The 13,442-nt window shown below is 39.1% G+C and overlaps 1 protein-coding gene across 11 annotated transcripts in view; it reads right to left on the bottom strand.

Moving 5' to 3' along the window:
- Positions 1–13,442, bottom strand: part of Ten-m (teneurin transmembrane protein Ten-m) — a 329,037-nt gene that overhangs the window by 49,618 nt on the left and 265,977 nt on the right. The gene's annotated exons all lie outside the window — the stretch shown is intronic.

The raw sequence follows: 13,442 nt of genomic DNA, 5'->3' as shown, positions 1-13,442 counted from the left end.
ATTTAAAAGGTATTACGTGTTTCACTGAAAACTTGAAACTTTCTTTTCTCTCGAATCGATGACTTCAGTTTACCCCTCAGCCTGTCGCCATCAATCACCCAGGGGCTGGCGAGTGGCGAGGGTGGCAGAGCTTCAAGTTGCAGCCCCTGATGACAGTGTTTAAGGTATATACCCTAAACTCGCAAGGTGTCCGGTGAAACGCGTTCTGACTCATACACAGCGTCAGATTAAAAACGCAACCCTTCGGTAATGTTAATTCGTGTCTGCTTCTTCGTCCCCTTGTGTGTTGCACTTTGCGAATAACCGCGTCGACGATATGAAATCCAGACGAACGTTCCTTCTCCCGTGGGACAGCAACGACTACCGCGCGAAAAGAAAAAGGGGCAGATTTTTTCATTTTATGGTGAGAGGTTGTTTCGCGACGAAATGAAACACGGTTCAAGAACGCGTTAAATATTCCGTCGACCGCGAATCGCAGCCGAGATAGATTTTAAGAAAATACGAATTAAAAATGGAAATTCTTTGTGGACGTTGTAACAGAATGATCAGGGACGAATTAAGATATTTTTAGGGTGCCATTTCAAAATTTCTAAAAAATTTGATTCATAATCAACTAATATAATAATTGTAATTTTAATTCGTTGACTATTCTCGCTTGAAATAACCCGTAAGCACCCGAGGGTAAGGTCAAAGTGTGATTATACACTCGTGGGGCAAAAGCATCTCCCGACACGGGTCGACATTGAAGAGCATCGCTGCTTCAACTCGTTCGCTTGCTCCTTTGTCTTCCCGGCCGGTTTCGGTCTTTCGCGATCTCAAGTTCGCCGATCTGACGTGCACAATGCACCTGCAACCGGCAACGAGCTTCGAAAGCATCTCGAGGGCCGATGTAGCAGGTGACCACGAGCATGTACATAACTTATCCCTCTTAAAATGCTTCTCGTTGCTTCGGGTATAAAGGGTACCGCGAGCAGTTGGCCAGCTGGAACGCGCGTAAATCAAAATTACTTCCACGGTTAATTGAGATTTTAGACGTCCGCATTTTTCTCTTACTCATCCGTTTATAGAACGATCATTGTAACGTTATTAATTCTGAAAAATTGAATCTTCTGCTTAATAATATATTTTATATCAATATTTGGAAATTGTTAAACGATCAAAATACAAATTAAATCCTATTTAAATTTAAACATATAGAAATGATGAATTTTTAGTAAAGATAACTAACCAGGGAATTTTGACGCATCACGGAATATAATAAATTTCATCAATGGACAAATCCTCGTTATTTCAGATTCGTGGGAAAACTGTGACGCGAACAAACGCAAGTTCAGCTTTTACGTGATAACGATGTACGTATGTAAAAGTAAAGGAATTTCATTGGAGTAATGAATAAAATTTTTTAATTAAATTCTACGTACAAAAAACGACCAATTTGTATGATTTTTTTTTTTAACATTCATCTTTTCTATAGAATTCAAATTTTATATTGCATACAAAAGACAAACGTTTCCCTTCTTTTTGTGTTGAACTTTCCTATACCGGAAATAGATACCTCTCACGCTTTATGTTTCCTCTCGGCGAGTCACGAGCCACATTATTTATTCATTGCTATTATTTTCTTCATGGTCGTGCATCGGATACGTCTTTAGGAGGTTCGATCCTCCCACGAAATGACTCAGTCCTTGGGTGAAGGTCTTTACCAGCAGGTAGAAGGATTATTATTTCTTGATTATCGTGAAACCTTTCCTGGAGATTCGCTAATGCATAAACCCATGGGTCTCTACTTGAACAGAATAGCAAAACTAGTAATAGAGAAGTAAGTAGAGCGGTCATATTTGTTAGGTAACATTTCAGCTTCCTAATTGGTTAATTTGCGGAATTGATTCGGAAATTCATAACAAAGGAAATTACATATGGATACACAATTTGAATTTTGAAATTTTCGGCTACCGACGAAACCGCGGTGTACGTAGATGTGGGTCACGATCGACCCAGTTCCGCCATTCAAGAATAAAATATCTTTACGGCTACGAAACATAAAACATACATCGACTGTCCATAGTAACGAACGAACGGAATTCATCATTTGAACACAAAGGATCTACGAAACACGATATCCCTATCCATCCCTAATATTTATATCATTCTACGAAACATTCCATGAATTCAACACGGTAAATCATCTCGAACAATGCCTCTAATTGGTCGAAGCAAACGATCCACCCTCCGAACTATTTTAATTGGACCAAATCACCCGTTCACCGGTAAACCGAGGTGCTTCAATCAATTAGGACCCGCGAAATAGCTTTCGTATCGAGTTCCCACGTTTCCACGTGTTCTCGCTCGTTCCTGTTTAAAGTGCAAGTGGACGAACAATGGACAAGAGACGGACATACGTGGTGTAGGAGAAGTGGACAGAAAGTGGATCGAAATGTACTGGTGGCGTTGAGTAAGCGCGGACCAGGGAGAGAGAATTAATTGACTGGAAGCGGACGAGAAGCGTCCTTGGAGCGGATTGCAGCCGGGTGAGAAGTGGATAGAAAATGGACTAAAGTGGACGTGTATTCATGAAATTTATTATACAAGACACGCCAAGGTTCTCTAAGCGCACTGTATGCTTCATTTTCGCTATTTCTGAGAACGCGTGGCCAACAGCGTTGATCCGGCTCGTCAAGCTTTTAAAGTCTGCTTATAGCGGCGGAGGATTAATGGAAATGCACGTCCGGGACAGGGAAGCGCGATAGATGTATGAGAAAGACCCGAGGGCTCGGGCGGGATTGATAAAGGCAGCTTTTAACCCTTAACTGGGTATTCTGACTTGCTGGTAACGATGATATATGGCGTGGCGGGATCGCGTCTGACCTTGATGGCCGTCGGAACGAGGATAAATGGGTCGGGCTGGCTTTCGTTGCATCGGCATTCTTCATGCATTAAATATCGATCACGCAATATAAACCCTTTCCGTCTCTCTTGAAACGTTCCTGTTCTTGCCAACACGCGACAACGTTTGCCCGTTTGTCAGATCGGTATCAGGATTCGAATGGTAATCCTATTTTGTTCAAGTATACGGTACTGGATATTGTGATCAAGTAATTGTCAATGATCTAGAAACGGTAGACACGCGTGTACGCGTATTCAACAGGTGCTGGGGGTAAGAACGATTCGCTTATTTTCTTTTTTCCATTTCTTTTGCCCCTTTCCTCCCATCCCTAAGTAAGTATAGGGTATTTCTGGGGCGGTGAAACGCAGCGTTAAGAAGGAAATAATAAATTCCAGTCGAATTATGTCAGATAGTGTTATTTTGCGGGTATAAAATTTCCCTTAATAGGGCAATTAACTTTTTAAAATTTTTGAAAAATTCTAAAATTCAAGTTTAAGAATTTCGAAATTTTTTACGTGCCTTCCAAACGGAGAAAGATGTCACGGATGATCGAGAAAAATATGACCAGATATCCAGGTCACATAGCATACTAGCTGACAATGTTCATTTGGTACAATGGGAAAAGGATCTCGAGGAAAAGGCAGAAATCCGTTTAGTTACGGTATCCGAGTGTCCTTTGAGTAAAAAAAGCGACCGACCAGCGTGCTGGGAAGGACACCGCTTTGTACGTATTCCGTTTATAGGCAGTTTTGATGGATTTAAAAGTGCCACCACTTTTATCCTGCACAGTCCTCTTTACCACGTAACACACACACATAGACACATTCTCTTTTTCTCTGGTAATCGGTTTTGCGAGGCATTGCGTGGCATCTGCTTGCGAGATTAGCGCACGCGATCGGAGCACTCTGGTTCTTGAAAAATTTATGAGCTAAGCTCAGTGACAAAAAGACAGAATCGACTGATCGATAGTGCTTCCTAATACCGTATGTGGGCATCCATTTTGTTACTACCGTTGCCAAATTATGCTGGTAGTATGGCTGGTATCGTTAATTAATAAATATCTTGCAATCTATGAATATAGAAAGAAGTAAAAATTGTTAAAAATTGTTAAACCTTGTAAGTACTTACAAGGTTTCATGAAATGTGCGAAGCTTTCTATACGAAGTTGAATGAAGTTGTCTTTTTACAGGCCGTAGCTCTTTGAAGAACGTCTTCAAAGGATGATGGATGGAGTAGGGTAAGCTTTTAGAATGATATTCTTAGCCTCTTGACTTAGCAGTTAACTATTGATAAACATATCTGACAACTGAGATTGCTATACGTCAATGACATTATGAAATATTTTTAAAAATATCCCGCCTCCACTATTACAAATTAATTTTAGAAAGATCTCACAAGGTGTTGCACTACATCACACCATTCATATTCATATTCTAAATTTTCCAAATTCAAATTTCGTGGTTTAAAATTTCAAAATTTCAATTTCATGATTAAAAATCTCAGAATTAACAATTAGAATGCAAGAAGATACAAGTTTTCCAACTGACCTAAATCTTTCATCAACTCTGTTCCCTTTACAACCTACAGGAAGTAAGGATGTGATGCTAATTACTGAAACAATTTTAACTATGCTAAGAAAAACACTTTAAAGACCGACACAGCTTTTCATCGACGTGCAACAACTGCCTGAAAGCAGAAAAAAAAAAAAAACGGAAAAAGCAGTGGAACCGTTGAGAAAAGAGGGTAAAGCATGGCTATCGTTACGTACGATTTTCCACGTGGTGGGACACGCTTAGTTCGACGCACGCCATTCCCGAAATAAAAGGAACTGCAACCCTTCTAGCCACGCTCGATATTCTGTTTCTCGGTGGAAAAAAAGCTTCTATACTTCTTTCATCCACGTTTCAAGAGACAGAACGAAAGGAAAAGGAAAATCGTCGAATGCCCCATTTGCTTCGCTGTTTCCGTAAATAGCTAATGGTTCGTGGTGTCGTGTTTCTCCAGGGCTAGACCTAAACTAACAGATACCACTGCCTTTTTTCCCTCTAATTTGTCTTTCGTCATTCTTTTCTACACGTGACTGTTATTCGATGCAACGAACGCTCGTAGACTATTATATAGGTCACTGTAACTGATTTTTCGTGATTTTTCAATACACATATTTTAAGAAGAAAAGGATTTTTCACTGAAACAGGTACTTTGACTCAAGTTAGAATTATTAAAAAATAAAAAGACACCTGTATTTCAATTCAAGTAGGTACTTGTTTTTCGAATCTGAACGGATACTTAACGTTTGCAAAATTTAAATTACACTTACAGTTGGCCTCCTTTTAAGAGTCTGTACGAGGCTGAACCGGAAGCAGGCAGATGTTCGCCGCGACGAAGAAAGGGAATAAAACAGGATAAGAGATACGTATCCAGAATAGAAGAAGAAAACAATGTACGAATCTCGCAATAAGATGCGAGCGAAGATAAGCTAGGACCCCCCAAAAGAAGCTTTCCCTCAGATATTATTACGAATGACAGACTTTCTGTACCAGGTGCCTGAACAAGATCAAAGAGATCTACCAGCATGATGTCCAAAAATGGAACGTATTATTTCTTTTTTTTTTTTAATCTGAAAAGAGGAACACCTTCTGTAGAGCCGATATTTCGCGTTCTGCCCTCCCGATCAGTGAACAACAAGGGACTGGTGCATCCTCTCTTTTGTAGCTACGAAATTGGGACACCGTGTACCCGGTCAGAACACGATACGTCGATCGATAGCTAACGACCTGTACACGGATATTCTCACCTCTACGTTGGCTGCCCTTTTCAACCAACTGAGAATCATTTTCCTTTCAAGAATAACGAGCTGTCTTATTAGGTAACGTCAGTGGTGTAACTAGGAAAGGAAAATTTTGAAATCTTCAAATTCGAGATTTGAAATCTTGACACGTGTACGAGTAATTTCTAATTGAATAAGCCAGATAATTCCTATAGAAATTGAAGCGTCGCTCACATATGGGTATGGTTAGGTAGCAGTGAATGTTTGTGAAACTTAATTAACTGGGTTTATATAGCATACATAACGATCTCTGATTAAGAAACTAATCATGATTAATTGCGACTAAACGACGAGAAAGTATCTTAAAAGGAAAAGTAACATCTATTATTAAAGCAAATTACATGATCAGACTTGCAATTAAGTCTCGAGGGATTACTTCTGGACTGTGGCAGATTAATGAACGACGGATTATTCCTATTACGGATTATCCGAAGCCATCGATGAGTTTTATCTAAAATATTCTCAGGAAATAACTCGATGAAACGTGTATTTTTATTTTTAATAAAATATAATTATAAGCGCGCGATACAATTGTTAAAATCGACCCAGTTTTTGACAATTTGAAAATATGTAATTCCTTAATTACAGGAAGGAGCGAAGTTCTTCTCGGATGGTCGATTTTAAAAAATTGAACACTTCAATAACAACCCCTCGATCCTACAGGGGTTGTTAACACAACAGTGTCAATATTTATGAAGTGGTTCGTTGATGTAAATCGAGGACAGAATGATACTTAAAAATCTGAGACTCTTACGTGACGTGTTATCGTGTTGCAGCAATTGACCCGAAACGATCATTCTTCCTTGATGATGCTAGATATTACCGGATAGGATAATTAATATCAAAGTTACGAGTAACTTATTACTGTAATTAATTCCAATTTAAGCATTGATGAAAATAATGGTTTGGGTGTTGCTGCTTCAGTCCACGAGCACAGAAATCGTATCTTTTAGTCTCTCTGACGATATATTCACACGCTTCACGATTAAATAAGTGCGTTTAAGAGCATAAAAGAGATATTTGCATAAGCACACGAGGTAGCTGGAAGGCAAACTCCCTTCCATCAATCGATGTTCTGTCGTTGCTTTTGCATTTTTACATTTTCATTCGACCGCGTGCCCTTCTCTTGGGACTAGCTCGCTCTTCCGGTTTGCTCGAGGCTGGAATTTTGAGCTCCCTTGGAGAACTCGATTCCACCGCCAACAAAACGTACAGAGAGGAAGAGTACGACTTCTGTCAGGCAATTGGACGAAATTGAATGCCGTTTCGACCACTTTCTCTGGGAAATCAATTCCACAGACGGATGGGCTGTTTTCGTTCCTGTCCAATGGAACCGACAAACAGGCTTTTTCGGAAAAGAAAATATTAAAATATCAAAAGGTGAATGAAAATTTTAAACATCGCCAGACTTAACCTTGTATTTTCAAGTGAAAAGAAAAATGAGGGACTTTGCCACAAACACATTTTGACTGGCTCTTGTTCGAGCCAGACTATGTACACTCACACGAGAACTCTCGTAATTAACGTAATATTATTGACGACTTTTTAATGAAATAAAGCACGCGCGACAGGAAATTAAGCGTCCCTCTTTTGACGCTTCTCCATCTCCGTCTTCCATCGTTTCCAACCCCCTCATTCTCTGTGATTTTCTCCTTGTTTCGTGCCAGCCAACCACCTTGATTCTGCTTCACGGTGTTAGACCCGTCTGCACGTTTGGTTAGAGGAAAATATCGCAACACCGAAGGAAGGATGAGATTTATAAAGCCCCTTGTTCGGTGAAAAGGTACAAATGAAGAAGGACGAGACAGGGGGGGTTGAGTTACTTCCGTTAACCAACGAACCTCGGATATTTTTCTTCTCAACCTTCAGCCGGCAAGCTTTGGAAAATTTACTGCCTGTTAAATAAATATTGTAATTAACAGCAGGATTATTCTACTTGCAGAATTACCCAGAATTTTAACATAGTATTTATACTTTATCTTGCGCTTATTTTAGTGGTTGAGTTTTTACGTTTGTTCTCTATTCAAGTTTGGACTTTCAGGTTCGTCCATGATCTGAAACTATTTAAAGATTTCTAAAGCGACAATCGGGCACGTGAACGATGGTGTTGACTGTTAATTTCTGGTTTCGCCTTTCGAGAAAGACCGCCGCCCGCATATATGCGGATAGACAAGGTTGTTTCTGTCGGCGAAGCCGGAAATTCATGATTCTTCACGCCTCGATTTGTCACAGCTTGTGATGGATCATTCTAGACTTCCTGAATTATTTTTCTTATTCGGTTCGGTAGAATAATTTTTCTCTTCTTATAATTTCGTTCCTTTTTGCAATTCTGAGAATTTCGTTGTTTCATTTCATTTACCGGAAGCCTATTAACGCGTCCAATCGATTGTTCGGATGCGAGGATCAGATTTACCACCGTGTATCGATTATTGTAATTAATTCACGAGCAGGTTATTCTTTGACGCGGTGCGATTCGTATCATCGCGATCCGGCCGTGATTAATTAATTTTAATTAAGCTCGATCAATTTCTTGTAACCCGAGGGTCGCCTCGGCCTCCTATCGCTCATCAATAATTAACACGATCGGTTTAACTCCGTCACGAGTTGACGGAAGAGATTCTCTAACAGAGAAAAAGAAAATAAAAAACCATTTAACGGCGATACACGGGCAAAAAAACGTATCGCATACAGGACCCAGTTGAAAAATTTTAGATGTCTAAAATTCCGAAATTTCAAAATCCTAAGAGATTTTCTAATTACGTCAAAGCTTAGTGCTCAAGGTTTTACATACTAAAAACGTCACATTTCAAATCCACCCTCCTATCTCCCTCCTTCCATACCTTGTACCCGCTCCTAAAACGAATCTACTCGAATCAAAACCAAATTACATTTCCAACAATTCACTCGCGTTTGAAAACGCCTCATTGATCGATCTCGCGAAGAATTACCGATCACGTGACACGTGGCCCTTTCGCCCGGTCCGTCGCGTCGCGTCCCGTTGGCTATGACAGGAACCATGGTTCTCCCAATGGAGACGATTCTTCCAACGTATGAGTGAATGAAGATACACGGACACGGGCACGCGTATGGGATCGATCGAACGTCAGTACACGCAGCTGGACTCGCTAATGACCAGACGCATCGAGAAATCAAATTCGTATGACGGGTGCGCACGTCCACCCGCAATTTCAATTGTAACATGTTCCGGGGGCCGATTCTGGCTACTGTACGCCCGCGTCCATTCATGCTGCCAATTATTATCGAAAGGGCGACGTAACCGTACACGCTCGGGGAAATTGGCTTCCTCGTATGCTTTATACATTCCATTGGCACACCACTCGACGCAAAGGGAGCTTTTTATCGAGCTGTCTTCGGCTCCCTGCAGTCAAGTTGATTCTTCAAGTTATTTCATACTGTTTCTTCCCTGTTTGGAGAGTCGGATGTGTATTGTTTGCTCGTAATCGATAAACAGATAGATATTGAGCTTTAACGCTGGAACTATCAAACCAGTCAAAATGACTGGCTTCAAGTTTCTTATTTTCAATTATAAATTTTATCAATTTTATACAAGTAAACATTACCCTTCTTGCATTATTAGATGTAAAATCATCTTATGGGGGCTCTAGGCAATCAAATTGCTCTAGAATACTATATTTATTTTGATATTTTTTAATGAATTTTGAACAATTATCGAAGTAATGGTCCGTAATGAAATACTCTTCAAGATGATTTCAACCCTTGGCCACGAAGGTTGGTCTTTCAATTGGTTCGTGGAATTTCGTTGAAAGAACGGGACATTCTAGAAAATATAGCCGAACATCGTCTCGATTACGGCTGGCATTCTGAGAATAACTGAAAGCTGGCCTCGGCCTGCACGATCTACGGGGAGACTGTGTGTACAAGAGGGAGGAAAATCTGATTGCCAATACATTCCATAGCCCCGCGAATTTCAAACCAATTTCCTCGGTCTATTGCCAATCACAAAGAGCCCGAAATTCCTGGCTGTCGGCTGGAACGAAATACTTCCCGCGATTCCTTTCAAATCGACCCCCAAACTAAACCCCTTCCCGTGCAACCATCTTACCAGTCTTCGATTATCTTCGCTATCGCCTTGTACTCAATTCTATTTAAAAATATCTGCTAAAGATAAAAACATCTACTCATCTCGATTTCCTTCAACAAGGATACATTCATCGTATCCGCATTCCTTCCGCTAATATTCTCCTTCCGCTCATTCCGCTAAATAACGTTCGTTACTAAGTTTCTGTTAATAAAACATAAAATGCAATAGTGCAAAAAGAAAAACATGCCTGAAACAGTTAATTTCTAGGCAGCCCTTCACGAAAACCTATTTTCATAGGCTCCTGGTGAATCTATAAAGCTCGTAAGCACAAGTTTTTACTATACTTTGTATACGGACTCGTTTATGGGGAAAGTTTCGAAGCTGTGCAAAATAAATGACAAATAGACCATCCCTATTCCACGATTTTTCCACGCAACCAGCGAACCGTACAAGACAAAACTGCATAAACGAGTTTCCGAGCAAACGAATGTCGCACGATTGAATCGCGCCGAAACTTTGCCGAACAACGTGTGTAAATATTATACATATACATCCTGCTGACGTAACCAATAAGCGAGTGTTGTATACTTCTGAAATTTTTTCACAAACATCCTCCATTATTCATGACAGTTTCGAAAATGTTTAGGCTCGATCTTTTTCTACTCGACTGTTTCATGATTTGTTTATTGTGGCCTATCAGCACTTCTGTATTGAGAAAATTACTTCCGAAATGGTTTGCAAACCATTTAGTATAAATTTAATTTTCGATGTGGAATTTTAACATTATTCAAATGAAAAGTGTAGGACGTACCCTATAAAGCTAAGTTTCCTCTTTCACGGCATAAAGTTGTAGGAAGAAGTAGAGTTTTAGCGAATTCAAAGGTTAATCCCGTTTCAAACCAACGGACTCCATACATAATAAAGTTTTTAATCTGCCTCGACTTTCATCGAGACTCGATATCCAACCAGACCTACGTTTCGACCTAAAAACCCTGTACACTTCTTCTTTTCTTAGTTTTCCTAAGAGCCTTCGAAACTGTTTGGTCACCTTTTGTGAAACTTTTTTAAATTCGACTAAAATCACGGTGAATATCTCCGTTTGTGTGAAACATAATCTCAAAAGCCTCAAAATAATTTTCATATTTTTTAAAACTAAATTTGTATTTTAGGACTTTGAAATTTTACTATCATGTGAAACTTTGAAATTTTTTAATTTTAAAGTTTAATTTATTCGTCACATTTGGTAATTCTCATTATCGCCCCTTTTCACAGGGAGTTTTATTACTCAGTACTGTACATTTGCAAAAATTTTTGAACAAGTATCATGTTTCCTTCCTGGAGTAATCTTTACGTGTTCACAAGGTTCGAGACTTACGAACCTATCATGCTTCCGCTGAAACACAATCGCGGCAATAAGTTTCTCTATCTGTCGTTCCATCTTTATTCTCGAGCCATTCGTACAATGCACCGTAACGAAAGGTCGCGAGATGCAGTTCTTATCAGCATACGAGTTTGAAGTGCCAATATTTCAGGAAGGAACGCTGGAAACCGCTTTGCCAGTCGTAAATCTTTCTAACTGATTACCGAGCTTGTTTTCCATGCAAAATGATCACTGACTGGGATACTGAAACGTTTGCCGTATTATTTTCTTTTATTTCTGACGCTCTCGTTAAATTATATGTATAGTTTTGCTTAGGTGAGAACATTGAATTATTTTATCTAAAATACATTTAACATTTTGACACTTGATAATAAATTTCAAAATTCTTATTTTAAAATCTTTTCATTTTGAAGCTGAAATGTCAAAATTCTACCACCAATAATTCTATAATACCATCTCGCCCAAGTTAGGACTTTGGGTTTCATTCTTATGTCTATAGATTTTGTGAATTACGATACCATTCTAGGTGTGTCATGGGATTCAGACATTCGACGTGAGAGTGATAATTAAACCTTCTGATAATTGGTGGTTTGTCATATCTGAAATTAGCCGACGGGAAACAATATAATTCGTCCTGTAGCCTGTGATTTCGGGGACGATTCTTAATAAGGGCTTAGGGTTGCCAAATTATTAGCCCTCGGTCGATTGGACCCTCCAAGATGCGATTGAATTTCATGACACGTTTTGTTAAAACTAAGACTCCGTAATAACCGCGTATTAGATGGATTAAAGGTAGGGGTCAAATTTAACTTAATAAATAATAAACAAGAGCATAGGACAGGGATGTGGAAATTTAGAACTATCAAATTTATCCCAGTAAATTTTTTTTAGTAAAATAAATTCTACTTTCGAAATCTTGTATGGGATGAGAGAGGTCTCTCCGTATTTATTTGGTTTCCGTCTTACCAATCTATTGTCGGCCTTTGTGCTGACACACGATACTCGTATTGTCCTGGACATTATCACCGATCGTCCAGGTTGAAAGGGTAATCCAGAATTCGTGATATCTCGTATGGTAGTTGATTATACGTGTAGAATCGCTGCTATTAATTACTGATACGGTATCAATATTTTATTGATATTCAACGATACATCGATAATTTCAATTTTATTAAAGTAGCATAGAGGGTAATATTATGAGAATGACTGCAGTCAAATGTAACGCATCGTTTTATTATTCAAAACTGAAATATTTGTTTGATTTCGCGCCTAATTTATCCTAACCTTTCAAACAAGGGTTCGTAATTAAATTTCAATGATGGAATTATTTATTGTATTGGGTTAGGTTTGAAACTGGAGCAAGAACAAACAGGTTGGAAATATGCAAAGGGATAATGAAGTTTTTATCGCGAAAAATGTTTCAACTCGTTAAACGAGCGTGTCATCATTACGGCCATAATTAAATAACGCTGTTCATTCTCGAAAAAGACAAAAGGGGGTTTCATTTCATCTTCGTCGCCGTTCTAATTGTAATTCATCCACCCTTCTTCCATTGTTTTTTAATCTTTCGCTTTTCAAATCATACAAACGACAAACGCAACGACCGGACGCTTTTTGAGGTTCGTACCAATCGAACAGGGGGAAAAAAGGGAAAAAACGTCCAAATACTAGTTTTCGGATCCAATTCCGACAGGCCGCTGCTTTTCATTTGTATTCATGCTAACACGCCCGCTAACGGAATTAATGCCCGCGAAAATGCTTGATAAAACGCGGGACAATATAAAATCTCATCAAATTTCTACCCGCTGGACAAAACGCATTTTCGAGTCCGGTCCCAGTCCACCGATACAGAGGAGTCGAACTCGTCGAAACTTCGTTTCGTCGCGGTTAATTACGTCAGACAATTTTAACGGTTTCGATTTCCGCTTCTACCATTTCCCTCTGCCGAATGAAAGTCACCGAATTTTCTGACGCTCGTTCCAGTTCTGATATTTTCCAACGAATATCGCCGCTGTTCGTGAAAGGGAAAAGAAAATCTCAATATTCCATCCGTGTAATTGAAATGATTTAATACTTCAAAAAAGACTCGTCGCGTCGATCAATTTCTTTTTTTTTCCAATCGATTTTATTGCCATTCGCGATCTTGATGATTATATTTGAAATTGCTAGTGATTTGTAATACATAGCCCTAGTGTTTAATTGAAATAAACTAATTCTTTTCTTGACAAACGATTATAATACTTAAAAAAATTATTACCTATATAAAAATAAACATCAAGATTTGAAT

This window comes from Osmia lignaria, chromosome 6 (assembly GCF_051020975.1).
Source record: "Osmia lignaria lignaria isolate PbOS001 chromosome 6, iyOsmLign1, whole genome shotgun sequence".
In the NCBI taxonomy this organism is placed as follows: Eukaryota; Metazoa; Arthropoda; class Insecta; order Hymenoptera; family Megachilidae; genus Osmia; species Osmia lignaria.
This window is presented reverse-complemented; position numbering and strand designations above follow the sequence as displayed.